Consider the following 25,122-nt stretch of genomic DNA (forward strand, 5'->3'; position numbering starts at 1 on the left):
CCCGTGTGCCAGGACATCAGTGCTGGTATTGTGTTCTCTATTCTTTTCCTAATTTGCAGTTTCTCCCCACCCAGCCCCCATGGATTCTCAATGGCCTGAATTGCTTCAGCGTATTTAATTCAGTGAGGTTATGCTAATCGGTGTCAGCTGAAAGCCTGTCCTGAGACCCTGGGACTTTTCAGAGATGTTAATTTGCTTAGTGCTACAAAACTACCAAAAAACCCCAAACAAACAACCAACAACAACAACAACAAAACCACCAAAAAAACCCCAAACCCACAAAAACTCCCTAAATTGTCCATTCCTGAGGATTCCTGAGGCCGGGATATTAACCCCCTGGATTCGGTCAGCTGTTTAAGTGAGCATACAGCTTTTAATGGTACTGATTTGACAGAACTATTTTCTTTAACATTAAGTACCATGTAAAAATGTGAGGTGGCTGATGTAATTTGTTAGCAGTAAAGCATCTCTTTGCAGTACATTTTCTCTGTTGGGTCTGGCATCAGAAAGATTAAAATTTGCATACAAAATACTCTGTACAAGATTGACCCACTGACTACTGAAGTCAACAGAAGTCTTCCTATAAATCCAAATTTAAGTGTGCTTTGCTTAGCTCCGTGAGATGCCCATGCCGAATCAACTAAGACCATTTATGTCCTTAAACGTGAGGCACTGCTCAACCTACAGGCATCCCAGAGTGGATGTGGACCCTCGTGGGAGGTACCTGGAGGAGAATCTTCGAGCCTGAGTTAGGTGCTGAGGCTCTCCAGATGGCTCACTGGGAGAAGACGGTGCTCAGGAGAGGACTCCCAGGAGCCAGCAAGCTCAGCCAGAAGCATCCTGAGCTCAGTTCAACAGCATGATTTCTGCATTTTTTTGCAAAGTGGAAGATGGGGTGTAGTACAACTCCATCCTCCCCCAATAAACTGAGTTGCCTGTCTGTGCTTTGGATATCCTTTGAGGATCCAGGCTCAAACCTCTCAAGCAGAAGTGCAAAATGGTAGATTTCCTCAGTTATAAAAAATCTGGTTCTAAATGCACTTTTCTGCCTAAAGCGCTTTTCCAAAGAAATACTTTTGCTAGAGAGACAGGGAGCGATCACTTACAGCTTTCCACAGGCAGCCACTGTATGGATTTTACTCCCAACTGTGATAAATTTACCTCTGTTGTAGTTCATTAAGAAAACTTCAGCAGGGAAATGCAATTTCTCCTCATTGTGTAAACATAAGAAATAGTACTTGCCTCCTTTGACTGGTTGTTTTTCAGACATGAAACTCCTGGTAAATGGAGCTAATTAATATAAAAAAAATTTAAAAACCACACATCTTTTCCCCTCCAACAGTGTGTGTTTTTTAGTTAATAACAGAGTATGTAGAATCAGTGGTTCATCAAAGTGATCAAAGGTCCAATGAAGGCAACTTATGTCAGTCTTTAACTCTCAATTGATCCTCAGTGATCAACTTAAACTTGTCGCTTCATTGACTGGAAATAACTTTTTTTTTTGTAAGATAGCTTTTACCAAAACCTTTTTTCTGTATTAGAATTTTTTAATATTATGGTGGCATATGCCTCATGAGTATAAATAGCCTTGGTAGCCAGCAGGGATCTCTATGATAAATCATTTGACAAGGCTTTGAATGTTCTCAACTCTTAGTCAGATAATCCCAAATTTAGCATGTTAAATATTTTCAAGAAATAAGCCCGCTGACTTTTAATCTGCAGATCTGTTTTGTACAGCATGCAGTTTCCAGGTACTTGGTATCTCCTGTGCTGTATAGCCCGTATCGCACGCGCAGCTATCTAATCTTGCGGCAGGTGAGAAGTTGTAATTTGTGGGGCGTCTTATCGAAATACAGAAAACTGATGGGGAAAGAATGGTGATTGAACTATATTTGGCCCCTACGGTCTTAATTCTGTTTTGAAAAATCAGCACCAATGAAAGAATAATCTTCAGAGCTGTTAAAGCGTTGCGGGTCGCGTGGTGCAGAGGCGAGCCCTGCAAAGCCCAGCTGCACGGGGCACCAGCGCCTCTCGCTCTCCGGGGGCCGAGCGTCCCCCCGCGCTCGCCAAGATCTGTTTGTCCAGTGATGCAAGAGTTTGCTAATTAAACAGTTCACAGCAGTGTTTGGGGCAGAACCTGTGGACATTTAACCAATTGAACAATTTATTGCTGTAATTGAAGGGGTTAGCTGGTGTTTATTAACTAGCCTTCCTGTCACGTTCGAATGGCTGGACTAACCCTTGGTCCCTGACTTGTTTTCAAGTGTCCCACCGGTGGTGTTGGCGCTGCAGTCGTCGCTCTGCAGGCTGCTGCTTCAAGGCCAGAACGTTACTTATCCCGCTTTTGCAAATTCAGCAACATTATTGGGCTTTTTTTTTTTTTTCCTTGCTTAAGCATGTGTTTTATTACAAATGAAGTGCTATCCCTTTAGAGCAAAAAGGGAATTTTATCTTAGACAAAAAATAAATTGGGATAATTAAGAAATTTCAGCAAACCGCTTCTGGCTTGAAAATGGGTGTGAGGCTTTGTCATCTCAGCATAGCGCTAGTTTATTTTCCTTTTATGATCATGGTCACCTCTGCTGTGTCCGTCGTCAATAAAGCGGGTTGGGGGCTAGGATAAAGGCGTCATTGCAGTGGCGTGCAGCAGGGCTTCCAGTCAAACCGCTGACGCAAACCCAGTTTGGGACACGAATCTATTCAGGGGAACAATGAGTCCTGCTGGTGATAACAGGCTGCTTCTCCCCCTTACCCACGAAAGCTTCTATAACTAGAACTAATTAGCCGTTCCTAAAGTGCAATTAGGAGGGATATTAATCTGGGCCTGACAGGTGTGAAAATGCGTTTCTTTGAGTCCGTTCAAAAGACACCCTATCTGATCAACCGTAGGGGGAGCCTGAAGCAATTGTGTCTGTAAACTCACAAGGGTTTAGTTTGTCGGAACTGATCAGCCCGCTTTTATTAATGGCATTGGAGTCAGAGGACATTAACTCAACAGAAATGGATGGGAGGAAGTTCACTTAATACTAACATAATACTTGGTATCACTTCCACCATCAGGAAAGGAAATGCTTGCTTTTGCCTTCATTTGGGGAGGGAAAGAAAAGGGAAGACTTTTTTTTTTTTTTTAAATATTTGAATTAGAAAGATAGGCCTGAATTATTTTGCATTAAGGATCAGTGGGGTTTTCCCCCCTCCCAGTTCACTTCTAGTGCAGTTTAATAATCTCCATTTGCAACATTTGCTACTTTTCGCATTTAGTTGTTCTTCATCCCGCTGGGCACAGCACGTAGCAGTGACTTTAAAAGGTGGTGCCACCAAGGGTGGCATTCTCATCAGCTGTGCCGGTATTAAATAGTACTAATGTAACAGTCTGCAGTGGGGTTTCAGGACTTGTTTGAGGAACATGGGCCAGATACGTTGCCACTAGTTGAACTTCTTTACAGCTGGTGTAAATGGGCACGGCTCAGTGGAGCTGCACTGATTTATACGTGTCTGAAGATCCTGAATTCAACCAGCGGACTTATTGTGGGATGCTGCAAGGGTTCCATCTGAATCTGCAGACGGCTGCTTGTGCTAGTGGGCGTCAGGCCTGGAACTAGATGAGGAAATTTGTATTTCCCATTTTAATTAAAAGGAAAGGTCTAAGAACGTTCTAAAAGGAACAATCTAAGACTAAATGACAAAGCCTACCCCAAAGACCTGCATCTGTTTTACATAAAATAAATGCATTAGAAGAGTGAGAAATTGCTTGAAGATGGTCTCGATAATGAAAATAGAGTGTGTTCATGGGCATGCATATGCATGTATACTGCTCAGTCAGCTAGAGTTTTCTCCAAAAGTGGAAAATTCTGTTTTGTTTCATTATGTGTGGTCTGTTTTGAAAAATGTATGCATAATGCTTTACTAGCTCATCCTTCTGGAAGTATCCAAATGTCTAGACCACTGTGATATGTCTTAGAAATCTCTTAGAAGATTCCCTAGAAAAGATGAGTCTAGAGGAGGTCTGCCTGGTCACTCAGCCCAAGCTCCTGATGGGAAAGGCAACTTCATAAAAAAATCGTTTCACTAATGAACAAGGGCTGTCTTACCAAGGCTAGGATTTTTTTCTCCATCGCTGTGATGAAAGAGCCCCTCTCAGACTAAAGAACTTCTGGCCTGAACTTGCTCAGGCCAGTTTTGTTCTTGAGTGAAAATCTTCAGCTGAAATAGCTCAAGAAATAGTTCCTCGCTGTTTACCCCATGACATATTTATAGACCACAGCCGTATCCTTTCCCAGCCTTGGCAAAGCCAGAAAGCAAGAAACCTCATGCTTGCTTTGCATGATGGAATGAGGTTCAGCAGCCTTCAACAGCATAAGCAGTGATTGAGGTAGCCTTAGAAATAGTATAATATGTCCATGGACTTAAAATTGTGTGCCTTCCTGAGCAGTAAGGCTTATAAACTTAGCTGCTAATGTACCTGCACCGCTCTCGATGCAGCGATGCCCCTCACGACACTGCACTCTTCCACAGTCAGCAGGCTTGGAGCTGGCTCTGCGGGCATTGCAGCAGAGCGTGCTGCATGACATAGATGTGCCCTTTTGCAGCTTTTCTAAGAAAGACTCTGCGTTTTCTAACCTATTGCCATCTAAATTGATCTTGATTCAACACGCATGACCAGCATAGGAAATGACACCCCTCTTCCTGAGCAATAGCAAGGTTTGTCATTTCTTTGGAACCCATTGCCCTTCCGTCAAGATATCTGAATTTTCTAGATGATTTATAGGTTTAGTATTCAATTCCTGATTTAGGAGGGCAAGGCAGTCATTTTCTTGATTACTCTAGATAGTGCAAAACACACAAGAGGAAGGAGGGTCTTGTGATTGAGACGAAGGGCTGTGATTCAGGATGCGTGGGTTCAGCTCCCATCTCTGCTGTCTGCTTTCAGTGAAACCTTGGGGAAGTCATTCGATCTCTTCCTCTTACGCAAAATGTCTGACTCTTTCTCTCTTTTCTATTGAGCGGTGAGATTCTTGTCATCAGCTGCACGTTTGTATGCCTTCCCCACCAACATTATCCACTAATGCAAACTGGACAGCCTGCCTTCTCATGTATGGGGAGGAGGGTTCAGGTATGAGTTTTGGGGTCCGTTCATAGAATGGAGGATGTGATCCCACACCCAAATCTGCTACCAGGACTCCTGCTGACTTTTCTGTCTCTCCCCCAATTCTCTCCCCCACCCCAGCACCTCCTTTTCTCCCCCATCCCTTCCAAACCACCCAGAAGTAGAGAGGAAGAGAAGGGCTAGCTCTCCCCCTCCCCACCGTGAAATCAAAATATGTTATCAGTCTCCTCTTAACCAGATGTGGGAACGAGATGACTCAAATGCATGTCAATGGAGTGCAAGTTATGCAGTTTTGCAAGTTGCTGACTAAAATTATTGGAATTACCCAGAGCTAAATGATTTGTTATAGCTAGAAGTTGGAGAGCCTCTGGTGTTTACACCATTGTTCGTGGTGGAAGGGATAAGTCCCGCTGTTCACCTCTTCACCCTTTTTATAGCCAAAAAGGGTGCACAGTGAAGATGTTTGTTCATACTTGCTTAACCTCAAATGGTTTGGATGGTTACTTTCTTCATACCTCAGTTATATTTTCATTCCTATTCAGAGTTTTCATTAGCAAGTTATTTTGTGGCTACCCAGAGTGACATTTAATAATTGCACTGAGATGTTTCTCTCTTAGAAATCTAAACTGTAATAATGCAGTAAAACCTGCTTTTGCCCAAGAGATACCTGAGCAGAAAAAAATCAGCAATTAAAATAATGGCTAAATAAGCACTGAGGTGGTATTTATTGATAGCAAGCCGCAGCTCTTTGCTGCGCGGCTGGTAAGAAACAAGAGAATGAATAATAGCTACCAGTGTCCCAAGTTTGAAAAGTCAGAGGAAATGGCAGCAAGAAAAAGCAAATGAAGATGGATGAAACCCCAGGAGGGTGAAGGGAGACGTCCTCCATGCTGGACGGGGCTGGGCGGCTGACTCCTGGGTCACCTCAGCCGTTGCTTTTCGGAGTGGTGTTTTGAAAGGGCGCTGTTTGGGAGAAGTGCTTCCTGGCTGCCACCGCCGCGCACCACTTGCAGATGCTGCCTGTGGGTCAGTGGGAGGTCACCGCCAGTTAACTCAACACCTCCAGCGAGGAGAAAGCTCTTGGGGATAAACTGCCTTACTATCACTGTCTAACCCACCCCGAGAGAACTCGCAGATGCTTAACTTGCCCCTTTGCTTTGCCCTGAAATACGTTTCCTTGGCATCCTCAGCGCTGCCAACTAACACCTCTCCCGTCGTGGATTCAGCATGGGTTCCTCCAGCCTGGTGGGTGGCTTTTCTCCCGGCGGGACCCTCTCCCCGTGCTGCGGCCAAAGCCGGGCTGCCCTTTGTTGCCTCACCAGCATCTCAACGGAGCTGCCAAGGACCGAGCGAGACCTCGGGGTCCGCAGAGGCGGCAGCGTCCCGTGCACACTTGGGTGCCCCCAGAGCACGCGTGGGTGCCCCTAGAGCACGCCGTGGGTGTTGGGGCACGGGGCATGGTCCCGTGGGGCTTAAAGCAAGGCCAGCTCCCAGCTGCCGTGGCACTCGCAGCTCCACGCCTCAGCAGCGCCAAAGGGAAGAGGCAGCTCTTACACCTTCGCCTGAGTGCCGTCAGTGGTGACATCGGGCGTGACATCAAGAAGGGATAGACTGACTGTGAAGGTGAACAGTGTTTGCTTATATAAATGTAAAGTCAGTACGTCCAGCAAACTGCATCAAGTCCTGTAGCTCTGCAGAAGTGCCGCGGTTGCATTTAAATCATTGTGTTTTGAAAAAAAAAATCAGAGATTAGATGGCACAAGTACTGCGGGATCCCATTTCTTATATATACATAGAGGTACAAGAGAAGTCAGTGTATTTTACATTGCTTCTGCATTTTTGCATCTGAGAGCTCACAGGTGAGTCTGGGTGCAGACGCTCCCTGGTTGTTACGTCCTCGGGCGGCGTTTCCCGGGGTAGGGGGGTGGGGTGAGAATTGGTGGGGCTTTCTCAAGGATCCACACGTATTCTGGGCAAAAGTCTGGAAAAGTTAAAATGCTGAGGCAGGGGGACTGAACTCTGCAAAACCTCTGCAGGTTGCAGACTGCTCTGTTCTTGCCCATAAAAGAATTTAGTAGGCATATATTTTATGTGTGTGGGTACATCAGTAGATGCGTAAAAATACATATGTCTGTTTTCAATAAAAGTATTCCATGATCTAAACATCTTCCAGATAACATCTTAAAAATCTTAGGCTTCACATTTTCTCGAACAGGCTTGTTCAGGGAAACGAAAGAGGGTGCTTGACAAGATTATGGTGTTGCTTCTATACGTTTCCTTTATTCTTGTGGCTAAAAGGAAATTACAGTGTGTTGTTAAGTCAAAGCGTGGTCTGTGGAGCTGAACCAAAAAACCTTTAAATGGACTAAAATTCCCCTTCTGATAAAAGGGAAAACTACACAGCAGAGAGACAGGATATCTTTAATTTAAATAGTGGGTTTAGGTATATTAATTTAAGTTCAAAGCATCTTTCAAAGGGTATGATGCCCACATTTTTAATTTTACCTAATACTGAGCATCTGGTGTGGACTGGTTTGTGGTACTGAGAGCAAAAGGAAATACATTACTCATAGATGAAAGGAATGAGGGGGAATCACTGTCCTGACTAAAAATAGCCTTTTTTTCACCAGTTAATATCAGCTGGAGGTTTGATTAAATAGTAATTGTCTAGAAAAAGACAATAATTGAGTGTGACTGTTTCCTTTCAGGGGCCAGGCCCAGGTGGTGAAAGTTAAGTATTGTCCTTCAGATAAGGTCCTGAAAGCAGTTTTCGTGGATGTCCACTGAGCCCTTCTGCAAAATGTCCTTTCTGGGTGCTGAACTGCAGACAGACAAAATCCAGGCCTTTTTGCAGGGCAGCAGCAGCTTTCGGGGATGTAGCGCCGGAGGATTTTATGGCTGCATTGCAGATACAAGCTGGCTCACCTCTTTGGCTGGAACTCTAACCCAGAGGCGCAGAGATCACAAGAGACAAATGGCTTGAATTAAGAAATGGGGTTGACATCCATAAAAGTCAGAGCACGTCTAGTAGGCAACATGTGTAATAAGACTATAACATTATATCTAATAGGGAGATTGGAAAGCTGTCTAAAAAATGCAGCTTCTGTTCAGATCTGCACGTTCAAAACCAAAATACCCCAGGTTAATGCCTTTGGGGTTTTTCCCCCTCTTAATTTATTAATCTGAGTCCCTGTGGTCTTTTCGTAAAAATCAGTCCGCCTTTTTCGGTACGAGGTTTGTGATGAAACTGGTAACAACTTCGCCTAGCTTTACTGGCAGTCCAGAGTGAAGAAATATGTATTTCTGTGTAGGTTAACAATATTTCCCTCTAGATTTCTGTGAGGTTATTCTCTCTGAATGACCCTTCTATGCTTATCACTTGTCTGGAACTTTATGTATTATGAATGTCTAAGCATTATTTAATTAACCTTTGCAAGTGTCCAGTGAGCCAGAGAGCCATGAGAGACAGCCAGGCAGGAAATGCTTTTTCTGCCTTGTGAAAGTTTTCAAATTGCCACTTACTCTGAGTGGAACGGAGTGAAAACTTTGGGGAGTTTTTCGCGGAGGAAAAGTGGAGGAGGAGAGAGCGTGAGAGACCAACTGGTCTGCTGCAAAATAGCCAAAATGGACAGAGTGCTCCCTGGGGAAGGCTATTGTTTCAGCCCTTTGTCCCGCTTGGTGAAGGTTTGGGATTTAGCCTTACGCCTCCACATGCTGAATTAGGACCCTAATGGCGGGGCCAGAGTCAGGCCAGCTCTGCCGGCTGGCCTGGGGACAAGCGCTTGGAGAGGCGGTCACCGTAGCCTGCTAGGGAGAGCAGCTCCCAAAAAGCTTTGCTGGCCGTGGCTCAGACTGTCTTTTCCCTTGCGCTCCAGGTGAGCAGGTCTCGCTGCAAGGCGAGGCCGAGCTCTCGTCCAGCCAGAAATATCACTCGCTTGAAAAGCAGCACGCATCTTCTACCGGGAAGCCTGGGGTTTGGCCAGTCAACATTTACCAGAGGAAGCTGACCCCTTGGGTAGGTAAGGGTTGTTGCTTCAAAGCCACAGCAGAAATTGATACCGTATTCAGTTTGAGAATTCGGATGTCTTAATTCTGTGGTTTAAACCACTAGACCACACTCTTTCTGAAATAGGTAGGAATATTTGCATTTTTATGTAAGGAAACTGAGGCACGGAGAGGGTACAAGGCATGCCAGAAGCCACGTAAGAAGCCCGTGGCAGAGCTAAGAACAGAACCCAGGTTTCCTGATACCAGCACCTGTGATCAGCTACAGCATGCTGCGAGGGCAGGACAGGAAGGAACAGAGAGATAAAAATTGAATTTCTTCTGAAAGTAAAGACTCTTCTTGCTTCAGCTCGCATTTTCCACTATACCCAGAGCAAAGATAAAGTCAGATTCCTTGCTGCATCCCTATAATCTAATTTTTCTTTTCTTTAACAGTTGGGTTTAACAACGAATATCTCTTTGGCACCTACCTGGGGAAACTGCTGGCCTTCTGCTACCCACAGATTGGTAGGCTAAAGTAAGAGACTGCCCATTGAGAATATAATCCTGGTCTGCAGGGGGCACAGAGATTTCTTCACCTCTGGGAGGCAGCCTGTAGTTTAAAGAGCCTGTTTAGGTACAGCACAGTGTGCTGAAAATTAACATGAACTTTAAAGAGGGGAAGAGTGGTCTTAAGCTGGCGAGAAGGGTGACGAGTTTCCTTGTGACAATTCTAAATGTGTAGAAAATGCTTATGAAATTTTAAAGGGCGTGTTAACCATGAGTTCGGGAAAGCAGATATTTTCCTGTCTTCCCTCATTGCAAATATAGTGGAAAAACAATGTAATTCTGTCCATGTTTATCAATGTGTTTTAACAGAAAAAAAAAATGGGGTCAATCAGTCCTCTGAAAAGAGGCTAAAATGAAGGAAGATGGAGAGTTCATCGCTTCCATATTTTGAGCCTGTGACTTCCAAAATCAAAGGCCTAGTAATCCTAATGGATTGACTTCCAAAATTCCTTGGATTTGTATTGCTGGACTTGTCTCTCTCCAGGGCTTAGCTGGATCCCTGCAGATAGATTTTCAGGTTTATATGCTGTAATTCCACTTAGTCCAGCTGTAAACTTGTGGTGGCTGAATTAATACATTATAGGGGAAAAAAAGGGGGGGGGGGAGAGTATACCTACAAACCCTCTAGCTTGTGTATCAAATCCTGAGGGGGGAAAACTGGGCATTTCAATTAGTTGGTTGTGTGGCCTGATTGAAGAACAGCCCCATGGCTAACAAAGCTTTGTCTGTAGTATCAGCTTGCTCCTCATCCACCAGGACAAATAGAGTGGTTGGTCATTAACGGGCTAGCCATCGGGTAGGGGTTTTGTTCTTAAATGGGGGCTTTGTCTTATCCCTGCTGTTTAAGCCCTCTCCAAGCACTCCTCACCTGTCATATCTGTCATACATTTAATTCATCACGCTCTCTGGTCAAAAGCTACACTGATAGTATCAAAAGAAGAGGAGGGGGCTTCTTATAACTTTAGCGATCAAAGGAGATTACCAAGCAAATAAGATTTTAATGAAGACGGCAGGTTTGGAAAGGAGAATTTACTGCATTGCAAACCGCTAACACATAAAGCTTCGTTTTATCTGTACAGTATTTGAGAGTGGAATCCCAAACTACTGCAGAAAGAAGGATGGATACATGTGTTGGTTCGTGGCTTTAATTAAAAACACAGAGGGAGGAGATGTAGGGGGAAAAAAAGAGCTCTTTTATTTCACTTATAAAGGTCATATTTTTAATCTCTAAATATGATAAGCGTAGCAGACTGTGTTTAAACACAAGTTTGTTGCAATGATGACAAATACATCAAGCGATTTGCCACTGAACTGATGTTGTCAGGCCAATGCTCTCTGTTATTTGACCTAAGTTTCAAAATATCCATCACAATTCTGAAAAACGCTTGGCCTCACTGTAACCACTCAAGAGGCAAAGCAGGCAGGCAGTTCCCAGGCGCGGACACCCGCGTGCTCCTGTGATCCTACGTGACGGAAGCCAGAGATAACAGAAATGCACCTTTTGTGTTGGCGAGCGTTTTCCAGGAAGGCAGCCCAGCACTGGGGGAGCGGGGAGCACCGAACGCCTTTGCTTCCAGGTGTGCACGGAAAAGCACATGCTGCCCCGTGGTGCTTTGTCGTGGGACGCGAGCCTGCAGCACCCGCACCTTAATTCATAATTATTTGCTATTAAACCCGCAGTCTTTCCGCAGAGGAATTATCCCACTGGGGACTGTCAGTTCAAAACATAGACTCTGTTTTCTGATAAAATGGGAACAACCGGTGGGGAATCACCTGTTGCAGTTCCTACTGCTACTGATGTGCAGTAGTCAAGTGCTGCACGGCCAGTCATTCGGAGATTCAATTAGCAGCAAAGATGTTCTACTGGAAATGTAAAGCAGTGCTTCAGCCACCGGCTGGCATCCGTGCGGTGTATAGAGCCAAACTTGCCCTGTTAGCAGCAGAACTAGGCAGCTTTATTTTTGCAGTTTTTTCCATGTGATGAAAAGAAAGCCTCTGCGATTGCTGAAGCCTTTGATAAAAGAAGGGGTAGTTGTATTATTAGCAAGGACATTAACATCTTTACTTAAAAGACAGTGGGGAAGTGGCTGCCTAGCTTTCTTTAAATTGAAGATGTAGGGTCCAGGAAGGAGATTACAAAAACATGTCTGAGCTTGTCAGCCTTTACGGGTTTGGGTGGAAAACTCCAGTTCTCACTTTCCGCTGAGTAATACTGAGAGCTCATTATTTGTGTGGTTTTCAGCCTGGCTATGAATTATGAATGATTTATTTAAGAAGTGATAAACTATGGGCCTGCCCTTCAGCTATGAGGAGGTCCCTACAGCTGAGGTGTTTTACATTCAACGAGGAGATGGGCCTCAGCATCCCTCTGACATTGGAGCTGATTTCTTGTATTTTCAGTTGTATTTCAGCCAGTATCCATCCCTTTAGTTGCTTTGTTTAAACCCCATGGATCTCCTGATATGCAATGCACAATGAACTAGTTTTACTGAAAGAGAGATGAAAACTCACATGCTGTCATGTGGTGACATGAGTTTAGCTGAACCCAAGTCAGACTCAGATTTATTTGCAAGCGAAGACGGGATAAAGATACAGCCAGCATCAGTTCAGAAACTCTGCTTGAACCTTGCCTGGAGTAAGCATATCAACAAATAGCTTCTCAACTGATTTGCTTGGATCAATAACGATAAAACCCGTGTGTGAATAGGGCCTAAAAATATTTACCTGACACTGCGACGAGACGGTGCGGCCGAGGCAGCGGCAGCAGGGCTCTGCTCCCCCGGCGCTCGCACCAGTTCAGTGGGTGGGTGTTAGTGACACTGGGAGTTGCCTGGCAAAACTCTGCCCTGTAAACAGGGTTGGCATGTGTGCCAGATGCAAACATTTGCATTTACTGTTGGTTTAAGGACCTCCATGCTTTTATTCAGCTGGAAACTGTTTTGTTGGTTTCTTTTTCTTTTTCTTGTTTCTCCTCTGTAAGTTAAGGGGGGCAGAGGCTAACTTACAATATCATCTTTCCCGTCACAAATTAGAAACTTTGGGAAGGTGCATGGGTTACCTGAGTTATGGACCAACCATCTCGACTAATGTGTTCTGGTTATAGATCTTAAGAGTTATTTGCAAGACCAAAGTACTTATGTATAGAAGTGTTTTTTAAAAGAACATAAGTCCAGATGACAGCATATAAAAGTCAAATGACAGAGCAATTCATGGGTTATTGTTGCAAAACTAACCTTTCAAATGAGGTCCTAAAATACTCTGTGGTTGGAGTTTCACTTAAGGAATTTACTTATAAGCCACTTTCTCCAAGTTTAAATCTGTCTACAGAAAACTTCAAAAACTTTTTTTTTTTTTTTTTAAAGAGAGGAAGAAAAATAGGATGTTTTTCTTCTGCTTTAAAGTGAATGCTTTTGAAACATATCACCCCATACCTGACTGGAGTAAAAAAAAAAAAAAAAATTACCTTCAGAAACTGGGCATCAGTTTTCTTCGACAGAACAAAAGCCACTGTGCCAACACTTAGAAATTCAACACATCAGCTGCTCTTATAGCTCATACTTTATTCTCTGCATCAAAGCTCGGGGGGGGGAAGAAAAAACAGAGAGTGAGAGAGCGAAAGAGTCAAGCTCTTCAGAGCCTCTAATGACGCGTGCCAAACACGTGGAAGGTAAATCCCCTAATTCAGTCTATTCTTTCAGCATTCCCTGGCGGGCGGCCAAGCTAAATATTTCTGCCGGATAAAAAATGCACCCTCCTATGCGGCACTTTCTTAACAGGATGGCTCTCTGGCTTTAGCGGAGGGGGCTTCTCTGGGGGAAAGCCAACATGTGTGTTCTCTTATCTATTTATTTATTTTATTAAAAAGGGGCTTTATGGGCTGTGATTGGATTAACTTGGTGAACCCTGGAGGAAGAGGAAAAACAAATTGGGAAGCTGGTTTAGCACCCCCACCTTTTTGTCATCTTCTTTTGGGATTTCCTGGCTGGCTGCCACCTTGAGCCTGTTGAATGTTCTTTAGATCAATCAATTAAAAAGGCTTTAATATTTGGGTGATTGCAACGCAACATATGGGCTGCTGGTGCGGATGTCATGTGGTGCGTGGAGTTAATTGAAATGATTAATAGAGGTGTTAGTTTCTTCAAGACTAATTGAAGAAAGAATATAATTGGAAGCATGGACTAACCATTATTGTTGACTTTTTTAAAACATATTGTGTCCCTTAAACACTTTTACATGTTTATAAGCATGCAGATAGATTTTGTTTAGATTTCTTCGACACGGGGATTTGCAAAATCACATCTACTGTACATCCAAAAGTCAAATCTATTTTAATGTAAATTAACCTGAAAAAATACTTCCATGTGTCTCATCTGTTTCAGTAACCAGCACATACACTGGATTTCTGGTACCTGTCTTTAGATCCTCGCTAGACTTACACCAATTTACCCAGCCTCACTGTTATCTGTGTGGTTACAGCTTCCATCCTCAGAATGGGATCATCAGCCTCCAAAGGTCTGTTAGGGCACTCGTCTCTCTGCGCAGTGGGTTGTGATAATTTACGCTCTTGTGGTGTCCCAGCACACTGCAAACGTGCCAGGTATTTCAGGGAAATAGCATCTTGATCATTCTGCCCCGCGCCTTGTCAGCTTGACCATATTTCAATGGGATCCAGCTATCTATACGTAGGACTGCAAAAGCCTGGCTCTGACAGTCAGAAATAAATGTGAAATGAGAGAAATTCAGAGGATTTAACTGAGATCAGATCTTTTGGCGTCTCCACTTTCTTTAAGAATAATACATACTTTTTTCAGTAGTAGTAGTCTGCGAATTCTTACCAAAATTGCTAAGCTCTTGCAAAATACAAAGCGTAAGCCATGAACTGGCTGCAGAGGACATCTGGCAGCAAGGAGAGGGTACAAAGGATGTGTCTTCTGAAAGTCATCTCGCTGCGCAGGGTAGCTCTCAGGTTAGAAGCGGGGAAACAGAGAAAACATGACAATCTCTCGTCTGTAGTTAGCAAGCACGGGCTGGCTGCCTGAGCACCGGGCGAGGAGGAGCAGTGTCGCGTCCTGCTCGCTGCTGGGCTGTGGTTACGAGTGCCGTAGCAAACTTTCAGCTGGGGATTTCTTAAGACTGAAGATCGTGGCTTAAATAACTTGTGAATCTGCTAGAGGGCAAGCAGTTACCTTTGGGAGGAGAAAATCAGGCAAGATGGTAATGGAGTGTTGATCCGAAAGGTAAGTCAGTTCGGATTTAGGACAGATAAGCTACATTTTGAAGTGCTGTGTTTTCACACCAGCCTTCTTTTTGCCTACTTTTGGTAATAGAGGAAAAGCTTATGCATAATTTTAATGTTCTGGAAGAGAAGTATCTTTCTGGAAAGGACATACAGATTTTCTCTATTGTTTTCCTTTGGACATGTGGCGCAGCTTATGTGTTTGTGCATCATTTTCAGTAGTCAGAAAGTTTATTCTGAAGCCCAGAATAAACTGAATAGAGAAGTGATAGATAAGTTTAGAGGGGGTTTGTTGTTGGCTTAGAAGAAAAGAGTATAGGATGGTTTTAATATTTTAGAGTCTTCCCACACAGATTTCCAGTGATGCTTTGAAGGCAACTGTGCGTCTGCAAAGACTTTGAGCCTCCCCGGAAGATGTGGCCTGTCTTGTGTACAGATCTGAGCAAAGCGTTTGTAGAAAGGAAGTGGCTGTCCTGTACTGGGGGCTGAGAGGAAGGGAAGACATTAGGTCTGATTGCAAGCTTCCCTTACTCCCTGTTGCCTGATTTGTGTGCACGTAGTGCTAATAATTTTAGATGAGGAGTGTGCCGGGACAGACTGGTGCAAATTAATCTTTAAAAAAAATTTTTTTTTTGTTATTATTATTTGGTGATGAGATTAGTCACTTATGGATCTTGTTTTATTACAGCAAACTACTGCAATTAGATAGTCACTTGTTTATTTCTTTAATCTTAACAGCAATGAAAAATAGTAGCATCAGCATTTTTATTGTCTCCATTGCCCTTTAGGATTTAGTATATGAAAAGGAGCATATATGTAAACTCGTTGGAACAAGAGCATCCTCTCTGTCTTTATCAAGCCTTGCCATGTTGTATAATTAATATAATTCTAGTGCATTGGCCTGGGTGACTGAAAGTGGAATAGCAGACCAAAGAAATAGGGTTTAAATCTATGCACGTGCTTTGTATGTGATTTGTGTGTGATGGTAATATTCTTATTCTCATACATAAGAGAATGTTCAATAACATCCCCTAAAATTAATCTCGGGAATCTGATCTCTAATATAAGCAGGGCTGGTAGCATCATCTGTTGCTAAGACAGACCATTTGCATTAGGTGATCCCACTTTTAGGTGCTCATAAATCTACTAAATTCTGAATGTGTGACTCAGTTTCTTCTTACATTTTACTTTCCTCAGGCTGTATTTTTCCCCCAAATCTATTCTGCTATTTCCAAGAACTTGGCTATGTCAAAAATTGTGTTGCTAACATTAAGAGCGTGATGAATTTTCTTTTCAAAAGTAATCTCCACCACGACAGCCCCCATTTTTTGGAGCAGAAGTTCGAATGACAGGTTCAGTGGCCTGGGGAAGGACAGCGTAAGTGGCAGGGGAGGGTGGTTGTTGCCAGGGATGCTGGAATACCATCCCTCTGCCGGGAGCACACTTCCCGGTTCCTCGATCTGCACACGTGCTTCACTTACATCGGGTCTCTGTAAGGAGGACCAGGACACACACCAGTCCCGTCCCCAGCTCCATCCCTGACTCCCACTCCCAGGAGAATTGCTTTTGAGCTAGAAGCCAACCTAGACGACTGGCAGAGCAGCCCCCCAGGAGCTGTAGGAGGGCATCACGGCTCGCTTCAATGTGTGAACGCTGTTGGGTCTAGCACTGAGTGCCTGAACTGAGAGCAGAAAAGTGCATGTTTGGTGCATGCTCACTGCAAACCGTCCTGAGGCCAGAAAGTCATCAAAAGGAGCTGTTTTTAAAAGCCTGTGGAGAAGAGCTGAACCTGGAGGGGATTATGAAGGAGGAAAGACCGCGCCTGGAGATCAGCAGCGTCAGGGAGGAGGGAAACTGAGAGTAAGGTTGGTACGAGACCGAGGGATTTATCTTTATGGGTTATTGTAGACGAAGACGAGCAAGCTCGGTGTTAAAAGCGGGTGGGATGTAAGCCAGCTCTGATCCAAAAGCTGCCTGACTGCATTAGCACGGTGCTAAGCCCAAGCTAATATATCCGGCTTCTCACCAGGGCTTATTAGCTCGGGCTCAGTGCCACACTAACATAGTCACAGGACTTCCAGTTGGCTTGACACCATGTCTGCTCAACGTGTGAACTGAGCTCACCGCTACGTGACTGCAGAGGAGCACCAGGAGATGCCTGGAGACTTGACTACACCACACTGCTGTTCAGGCTGTGGAGGCCAGGCCTGCTTGTCAGCGGGAAGGGGGACGTGGGGATGGAGAGTGTACCATGTTTGCTCAGATCAGGAGGGGAAAGAAGTGGAGGAACCAGGAGGGACTGAAACTGGCTTGATGAGAAGACCTGGCACAAGGAGCCTGGGTGTGGGAGAGGAAAATGGGAGTGACTGGAAAGGGAAACTACAAGAGGGGTCAGGAGGAACAAGGTGAGGACTTGCTGGGCAAGGAAACCAATCAGAATTCTGAGGCAAGGTCTGGAGGAGGAGATAGGAAGAGAGGAGAGAACAACACTAAACCTGGCATGAAACCGAGATGCCTGAAAGCAGCCATTCCTCTGCTTTTCCCAGGTTTTCCCACCTGGGAAAACCCACCAGCAAAAGTGTCCTGTCCCTTCCAGTGCTTATGCTGACCTTGCCAAAACCAACCGTATGGCTGTTCTGAGCCTCTGCCTTCCCTGCAGAGGTCTGTCTGTGGCAGATCAGCATATCCCAGCTCTGCTGATGATCCATGTGGGCGTTGGTGTGATGCCAGGTCATGGGATCTCTGCTTTTTCTGCTTGTAGTTTCAAAAAACAGCACAAAAACTGTTGAAGAACATTACTAAAATTGCGAACTCAAGTTCTCCAGAGTTTAGGTTGTTTGCCTAACCCCAATTTGATCCTCTTATGCATTATGATACAGTCTTTAATTACTCATTTAATTACTGTTTTTTCTACTGGTTACTTGCCTCATTCAGGCATCAGACAAGCTTGCTAGGGGAGATAAATTGGGGTGGTGTAATAAAATGTTATCTTTAAGACACCTCTTCCCCCCATCTCATTCACTGCAGCGTGAGGAAGTAAAACGGCTGTGGTAAGAAGAAGCATTGCTCTTCTCGGGGCAGGTGAGCTCTGCTCTCAGGAACCAGGTATTATTTGTGCCCACGATTCTGAATAAGATTCATGCCACATCTCCTCAACAAAGCCTCTTGCAGGTGGTCATTAATTTTGACATCTTCCGGGTGCCTGATGTGAAGCCCTGCAAAATATAGAGCCATCGCAGATGCCAGGAAGAGAACTGCTTTGAACATAGAAAGTAATATGCCGTGCTGAGTAAATCGGCTGCTCTACATCGCAAAATTAATGTACGCTTTTGATGTTAATGTCATTGTGTCTCCATACCCCTTCTGCAGAGCGAGAATAGCAATAATACCTTCATCAGCATATGGGGGAGGTATTGTGAAAATCAAATTAGTCATTATTTGATATTTGTGAGGCATTCAAGTGCTGCTGTTGTGATGAGCAAAGTGGAAAAATAGAAGACAAAATTGGTTTGTCTTCCATTTGAACGAGCTGTGGTAATAGTAAGGCCTTTCAAGGAGAAAGAAGAGAGAAAAAATGTGGGAAAATGACTTTTTTTAGCCATCCCTCTTCTTTCTAAACACTGAACAAGGAAGAGATCTGGTGGAAAAAAAAGATGGTGCATCGCATGCCAGGTGTGCAGAACTGAGTGTCTGTATGCAACTCTACACCTGGCATCTCGTACCATTTAAAAGAGGGACTGATTTTGCACCGTAATAGTCTCCGTTTACTGCCATTTTGGAGCGTTTGTCCCAGCTTTTTACGTGAGGCTGTTGTCTTGCAAATCTGATGGTTCACTGTAAGTTTTTACAGAACTTTGACTCAGCTTCAGGGAAGGAGGAATGAAGAAGCAGAAGAGTGAACTTCTGGAAGCTGAAACCCTCCTTTCCCTGTGTTTGAGCAATCTGCACTCTTATGAAACCTCTTGAAATCTCATTTGCTGATGTCTTTCTGACCCCCAAAATTATTCTTGTGCAAATGATGACACCCAGCAGAGATGAAATCATTGACTTAGGAAAACATATCTAGCTTATCAGAAACTGCAGGATTCCAACAATACACTAGCAACACCAGCCTTTCTTTTCTTTCTTTCTTTCTCTCATTCATTTTTTTAAATTGTTTATGGTTAGTTGGCAGATGGTATTGTGAATCAGGTTATACGTATCTGAGGGAGCAGAATGTTTTTTCAGTTCATATGAACCTGAATCCATGTCACGTACCAAACTGGTTTTATTCTCTCGTCTTCTCTTCTGCTCATGAATTTTTTGTGTGCTTATGATTTTGATATGTTTACTAATTTTATGTTGACGGTTTTAATTACACAATCCCAGAGTGTATAAACAGAACAAGAACTGGATATTTTTTCCAACTGAATTCAGGCTGTGTGTAAATTTTCTGCGTGGGTTGGACCCATAGCTCACTGAAATCAAAGGACGTCAAAAGTTTCTTCACTGATCACCTGAAATCAGTTAGTCCTCAACTGTTGTTTTTTTGATGGTTCTGACACTAAATTTCTTTGATTTCATTGCTGAAGGAAAATGATCTGAAAGTGGATGGACAAACATCAGAAAAATGTTGAGGCTTTGGTCTCCTATATCATGCCATTAGACAGCAGGCAGGGCAAAAGGAACAATTACAATCTGTTTATTTGTGGATGTCTGTAAAGCCAGACAATGCATTTAAACTTGATTCTACATCGTAGATTTTTAGTATCACAAAGTAATTCCAAAAAGAAAAATATGCTTCTATGGAGTTTGCTGCGCATAGGAGGAGGGAGCTGCCCTCTAATAAACCAGCAAAACCCCAAAATAGTCTTGTTGGTCCAAAAGCAACAATTTTGAGTTCGGCTGTTCCGACGTGAGTTTTGGTTTTTGTGTTTTAAATTAAAGGCGTGGCTGAATGTTCATTATCCCTATGATAAAAGCAGTAAAAATAGGTGCAAAATGGCTCTTGCGCAATGTTGTAATTTACCTTTATTTTAAACTGGCTTACACATCTTAATACATTATGACAATCAGAATTATCAGGCCACCAGGCGGAGAGGAGTTTGTTTTGTTAATTGCTCTTGTTAAGCCTAATTACAGAACGGGGTGGAGTGGATGCGAGGGGAGGGAGGAATCTGCTAGCAAGAGGAAATTCTAAAATCCTCGGAGCGGTTCCAGGCAGTGCGTGTAGGGCAGCGAGAGCGCGGGTGTGGTGTGTGTGTACGGGTGTGTGAGTGTGTGTAAGGGTGTGAGAGTGAGTGACGGACTTTCCATATGGACTAAAATCCTGAGATGCATGAGCTGGAGGTGGGGAACCTGTGCTGTGTGGACACATGAAGGTACAGCTGAACAAAGCAAAGTGCTGTATTTTGCTTTATGAATTAATGCCTTTCTCTCTTTTTTGGGTGGCATGATGCGGATTACTTAATTTGCTGCTAATTTTTTAATTTTGTGCTGGGTTGAGTGTTAGAAGGATTTCCTGATGTGACGTTCTGTCCTTTGATATTATGGGGTTGCGGACACAAGGTGCGTGTCCGTACGTAGCTGTGGGTTGGTATCCTAGATCCCTTTGAACCGTTTTCCTTCTTCCCGGTGATTGCAGCGGAGTAGTGCTGCCCACAAACTGTGTTAGTTGTTTAGACTTTCCAATGGAAAGCGTACATCCAAAGAGCCCTCCTGCCCTGCATTATTCCAGTTTGTTTGTGTGCCCCACATTACGCTGCGGGCGACTTACTGTGCCTGACCTGCATTGTCAGCCCCCTCCATTGCCTCCGGAGCCTCCGGGATGGAAGTTTCTGATAAGGCAGTTTTGAGCACGCCAGACGTAAAGCAAACGATTCTATAACAAATCTGTGCTCTTCTCCGGGGTATGTTACCTGACTTGTTTGCTGCCAAGGTGGTTTTATTGTTTTGGCTACTGGGTGGAGGGAGGAGACTAGAACAGCAGAGGAGTCACGCTTTTGTTTTGCTTAATTACAATGTACGTTTTTAATAAAACCTTTTAGCACCATGAATTAAATGGCATTGCAATCCCGCACAGGAAGAAAAATGCTACTGCTGTTGTAGCTGACAGCTGAGTGGTTAGATGGCCAGCGTGGCTCTGAGGCTCAGAAGCCTTTTCTCTGCTGGCTGGAGATACTGCTGGGTAAATGTGTTTACTTTTTCCTTAGTATTTATACTAGTTAATGTGTCGCACTAGATAAATCTACTTCCTGAGTCCATCTTTCAGCTTGCTTTCTTCCCTCCCAATTGACAAATGGTTTGAGTTTGACACCATTTTATCAGTTGAGCCCCTGCTGGGTGCTGCATGCCTACTTGTTTCTGCTTTATCGTGAAAAGTGAATTATCTGCAATATTTTGTTACCATCTAACTAGCAGTTGGCAGGCTTTCCTATATGATCTGATTTAGATTTTAGCAAGGGGAGGCTGTTGTTCTGCAAAGCCCTGTTGTTGCTTTCCAGGAAAACAAAAGATCCCAGAGCTTTCTGCACCACAATCTGCTGCTGTCCCACTTTCAAGGAGGTGTTTTGTTTGTTGCGGCAGCTTCCTATCTTAAAATGATAAATTGAGCAGACATGTGCGCTGTTTTAAACCTCTGTCTCCAGGGCTTTGTGTTCGCTTAGGATAAAATACATTATTTTGTGGTAGGCTGTGGTGCGATTTACACTTGGTTTAAAGATTACAAAGCAAAAGGGAAAGCATCAACATCTTTAGCAGTGGTAGTTTGATGAGGAATAGCTGTCACAAGAACTCTACTGACTTACCTCAAGTGGGTAGCAAATGCATTAGGGATTCATTAATATTAATAGTAGAATAGACATTTCCTGCATTCATTTGACATCTTCCACACTCTTTTTTTCCCCTTTGCTTTTTTTTTTTTTAAGAGCAACTTGGAGTGCAGTTTTAACACTTATTCAAGTTAATACAAGGATGATAAGCTAAAGTTAAACAGAAGGAGACCCCTGAGTGTGTGGGGTCGGTCTCTAGGAGTCCTGGAATTTGGTGCTGTGCTTTAAAGATTGTGGTAAACTCCTGGGTGAGGCTTTCAGGGCAGTTTGCAAAACGGGTCCGCTAGGTACGACTGTAACCAGAAGAAACTGTTGTCAAAAGAAATTGTTATATGAGGGTGATGGGAAGGTCACTGTCAAAATGGCATGTAAGGGTTAATAACTTTGTAGATTTCTAAAGTGGACACAGTAGTGGCTTGTTCATCTACTGGTGAAAAAAAAGAAAATCCAAACCATTCTTCAGTCTTCAAATGTTTTGTGAGGTTGGCTGAACAGTGTAGTTTGAAAAATAAATAGATGCAAGGTAATTTTTACTTATTTTCTCTTTTAAGTCTTGTGATGCACATTTTGATACTTGTGCTCTGTCACCACTAGGCTTCCAAGCTTTCTTCAAACAAAAAAAAAATCGAGAAAACCAACAAGTATCTTTGAGACGTAAAATAAAACCAAGAATGTTGTCAGCACCAGGAGGGAACATGTAATTGCATTTCAGTGTCCTGCACATCACATCACAATTTCACCCACTGAGCCCTTTAACTAGGAGAACTCATTGTAGGATAGTGAGGCAAGGGGCTTGCTTTTTATAGAAAACACAGCTAAGAGTCGCAGTCTATAAAACTTCAAAAAAAAAAAAAAAAAGGTAAGCCCCCACCAAAGCACCTAGTCTGGCAAGACTAGTGATGCAGCAGCTACAAACGCAGAAGCACACAGGAGTTTGGCAGCTCTTACTGATAGGGCAATTTGAATTGTCAGTGTGCGTCTGCTCTACTTGTTGAGCCTAATGAAAAGTACAGTTTAATCACTGGTGTGCCAAATTGACCATGATTAGCTGTTATTGCAGATTAGTGCATTGTCTGGGGCTCCAGAATTATTGATCCGGGTGCTGCGCTCTGGTGTTTTCTGTGCCCTCTACCGTAACCTCTTTTTAATGCTTAGAGGAGGGAAGCAGGAAAGGAGAGTAGGAGGGAAGAAGTCCAGATGGGAAGAAAACAGGTCCTGAAAAGACCACATAGGAACTAGGTCAGGTACTCTGGAGATTAAAGAAGCATGCTTCATCCCTGGACGCAGGAGGCAGGGACAAGTAGCATACAATTACGAGGAATTAGAACGGCAACAAGTAGTGCAGATTTATCAGCTTTAATTGTCTATTGTCAGGACAGAGCCCTTCTTGTAGATCAGGCGCTGCCAATGCTTTAATACCTCTAATGGACTCTCTATTGTGGGATTATCTCTCCTAAGGACAATGTCTTTCTTAAAACTAGTTGTTTTGGGAAAAGGGAGGGGGGCGGGGAAGAAGGGGGGGCGGGGAAAAAGTAGCTGCAGCCCTCGGTTTTTTCTCTCTAGTTTCTCTGGTTTGTCACATTCTGCAGGAAGTAGCTGAGAGCCCAGTGTTGCTCTTCTGTCAGCAGCGCTATTCCTTCAGGGGGACTGATAGATACCTATTGAACATTAACCCCCTTTGCTCCACCTTCCCCAACGAGCTCCTCCAGAAACAATAGCTGGTTGATAAAGAGCAGATAAGCAAGGACACCCGGCTTAAGAATCTCTCTGCTATCTTTATTTTAAAAGCTTTCCTGGGTTTTGCAAAGTAAACATTACAACATTTAAAGAAGGATAAGGTGTCAACTATTTAATGAGAAGTTGTGTTTAATAGCTGAGGAATTCTTCCCTCCCCCAGCCAATACACAGGTATGAAAAGACTGTTATTTCACCACCGTGAGGTAGGAAAGGTGGAGAAATGACAACTGTACTCTTAAAAAGCTTAAAAAGTGGTCCTTCAGCCCACCTCTGCCAGGTTCCCTAATCGGCTCTAAACCCACAGTCACTATTTCGAATCCCTTGGTCCTAGATGCACGGTAGTCGCGTTGCTGGATCTGTGATAATCTGTGGGTAAATATTTTTGTTTCCACCATATGCGCTTTGTCATGGTGCGTAGCTGTTGTTTTTGTTAATCTGTTTTGAAACGCACTCTGTGGCCAGTTCTTTGAGAAAAGTGGTGTGGTTCCACCCATGGATCTCACCCTCCTTCTGCTTGTGTTCATCAGCTCCACGAGACCGGGCAGCCTGGAGAGCATCTGAAATGAAAACTGAACTGTGAAGGAACAGAGTCCGAAGTTTCACTGTGGTTCACATCACTATGACTTATTAGGCAGGTTGAGGAGAGAAGACCCCCAAAAGTGTCATGACCAACAAGTTGGGAAGAGACATGAAAGTTGAATTAATGCAATTAATTCTGAGGTGGCTTCATTATTTCAGATCGTTGCGAGCTTGTTGCGGGGCTGATGTCTTTGAAATAGTCACAGGAGTGAGCCTTCTAATATATGTATACCATCCCATCCCTCCTTCATAACAATCTGGAAATCAGCCTATTTTAAAGGATAATTTCCCAAAACGCACTCTTTTTTTAGTGCTCTGTCACTAGTAAGGTTGCAAAGTGGTTGGAATGGGTTGGCCTGTTTTCATTCATTTTTCCTCAGATTCAGTTGCTGTGGACAGAATATTCAAAAGTCTGCATTTGGGATGTGGAAGGTTGATTTTTATACAGAGGTTTTCTTGTCCGGTATAAACTTGGGTTGGTAGAAACATGCAAAGATGACACAAGCATTGTTGTATGGGCTCCTGGCTATCATCCCTGCCTTTCCCAAGACCACCATGGCTCAGAAGTGTGATGGGGAGGCTGATGGTAACCAAGAAGGGAACATCTGTGTTCTTTGCTGTGAGGCATTTCCCCTTTTGTAAAGGTCAAGGAGATGGCTCCTTACGTTTAGTCCAGACCCTGAAATCTGCTGCCTTTTCCCACAATGAAAAAAAAAAAAGAAGTGCAGTGACAAAGCTGCTGCTGCTGCTTTCTCAATACCTTCACCCCAGCTTGCTTCCTGGGAAACAAGAATCAGTGGGGACTGTTTTGCCTTTGCTGCTCAGCTGTGTTTGCAGCCAAGAGAAGCCCAACTTCTCACAGTGACTTCTTGCCCTCCTGATAGCAGGCCCAGACAGCCTTGGCTCCTTCTTCTCAAACTCGAGCCTCAACAAGAGGAAACGGCTGAAGCTTAGTTCTCGCTTCTGAGTACTGTAAGAATATTTTTTCTATTGGAGGTGGGTTGTTTTGGCTTATTCATAAGTCGTCTGAGCAGTATTTTAATAAGGCCTAGCTGGAAACAAAAAGGGATATGGTATTTTTGTTTGACTCCTTTTTTCTC

At 43.8% G+C, this 25,122-nt stretch overlaps 1 protein-coding gene across 3 annotated transcripts in view; it reads left to right on the forward strand.

Moving 5' to 3' along the window:
* PRDM1 (PR/SET domain 1) overlaps positions 1–25,122 on the forward strand; it is a 103,204-nt gene that overhangs the window by 49,339 nt on the left and 28,743 nt on the right. Inside the window, exon 1 of one of the 3 annotated variants that reach the window (XM_054821873.1) lies at positions 16,676–16,762. The exons of the other annotated variants lie outside the window; for them this stretch is intronic. The gene's annotated coding sequence lies outside the window, so the exon portion shown is untranslated. Of the gene's footprint in view, positions 1–16,675; positions 16,763–25,122 lie in introns of those variants that run through there. 3 annotated transcript variants of the gene reach the window in all.

Source organism: Grus americana, chromosome 3 (assembly GCF_028858705.1).
Source record: "Grus americana isolate bGruAme1 chromosome 3, bGruAme1.mat, whole genome shotgun sequence".
Classification (NCBI taxonomy): domain Eukaryota; kingdom Metazoa; phylum Chordata; class Aves; order Gruiformes; family Gruidae; genus Grus; species Grus americana.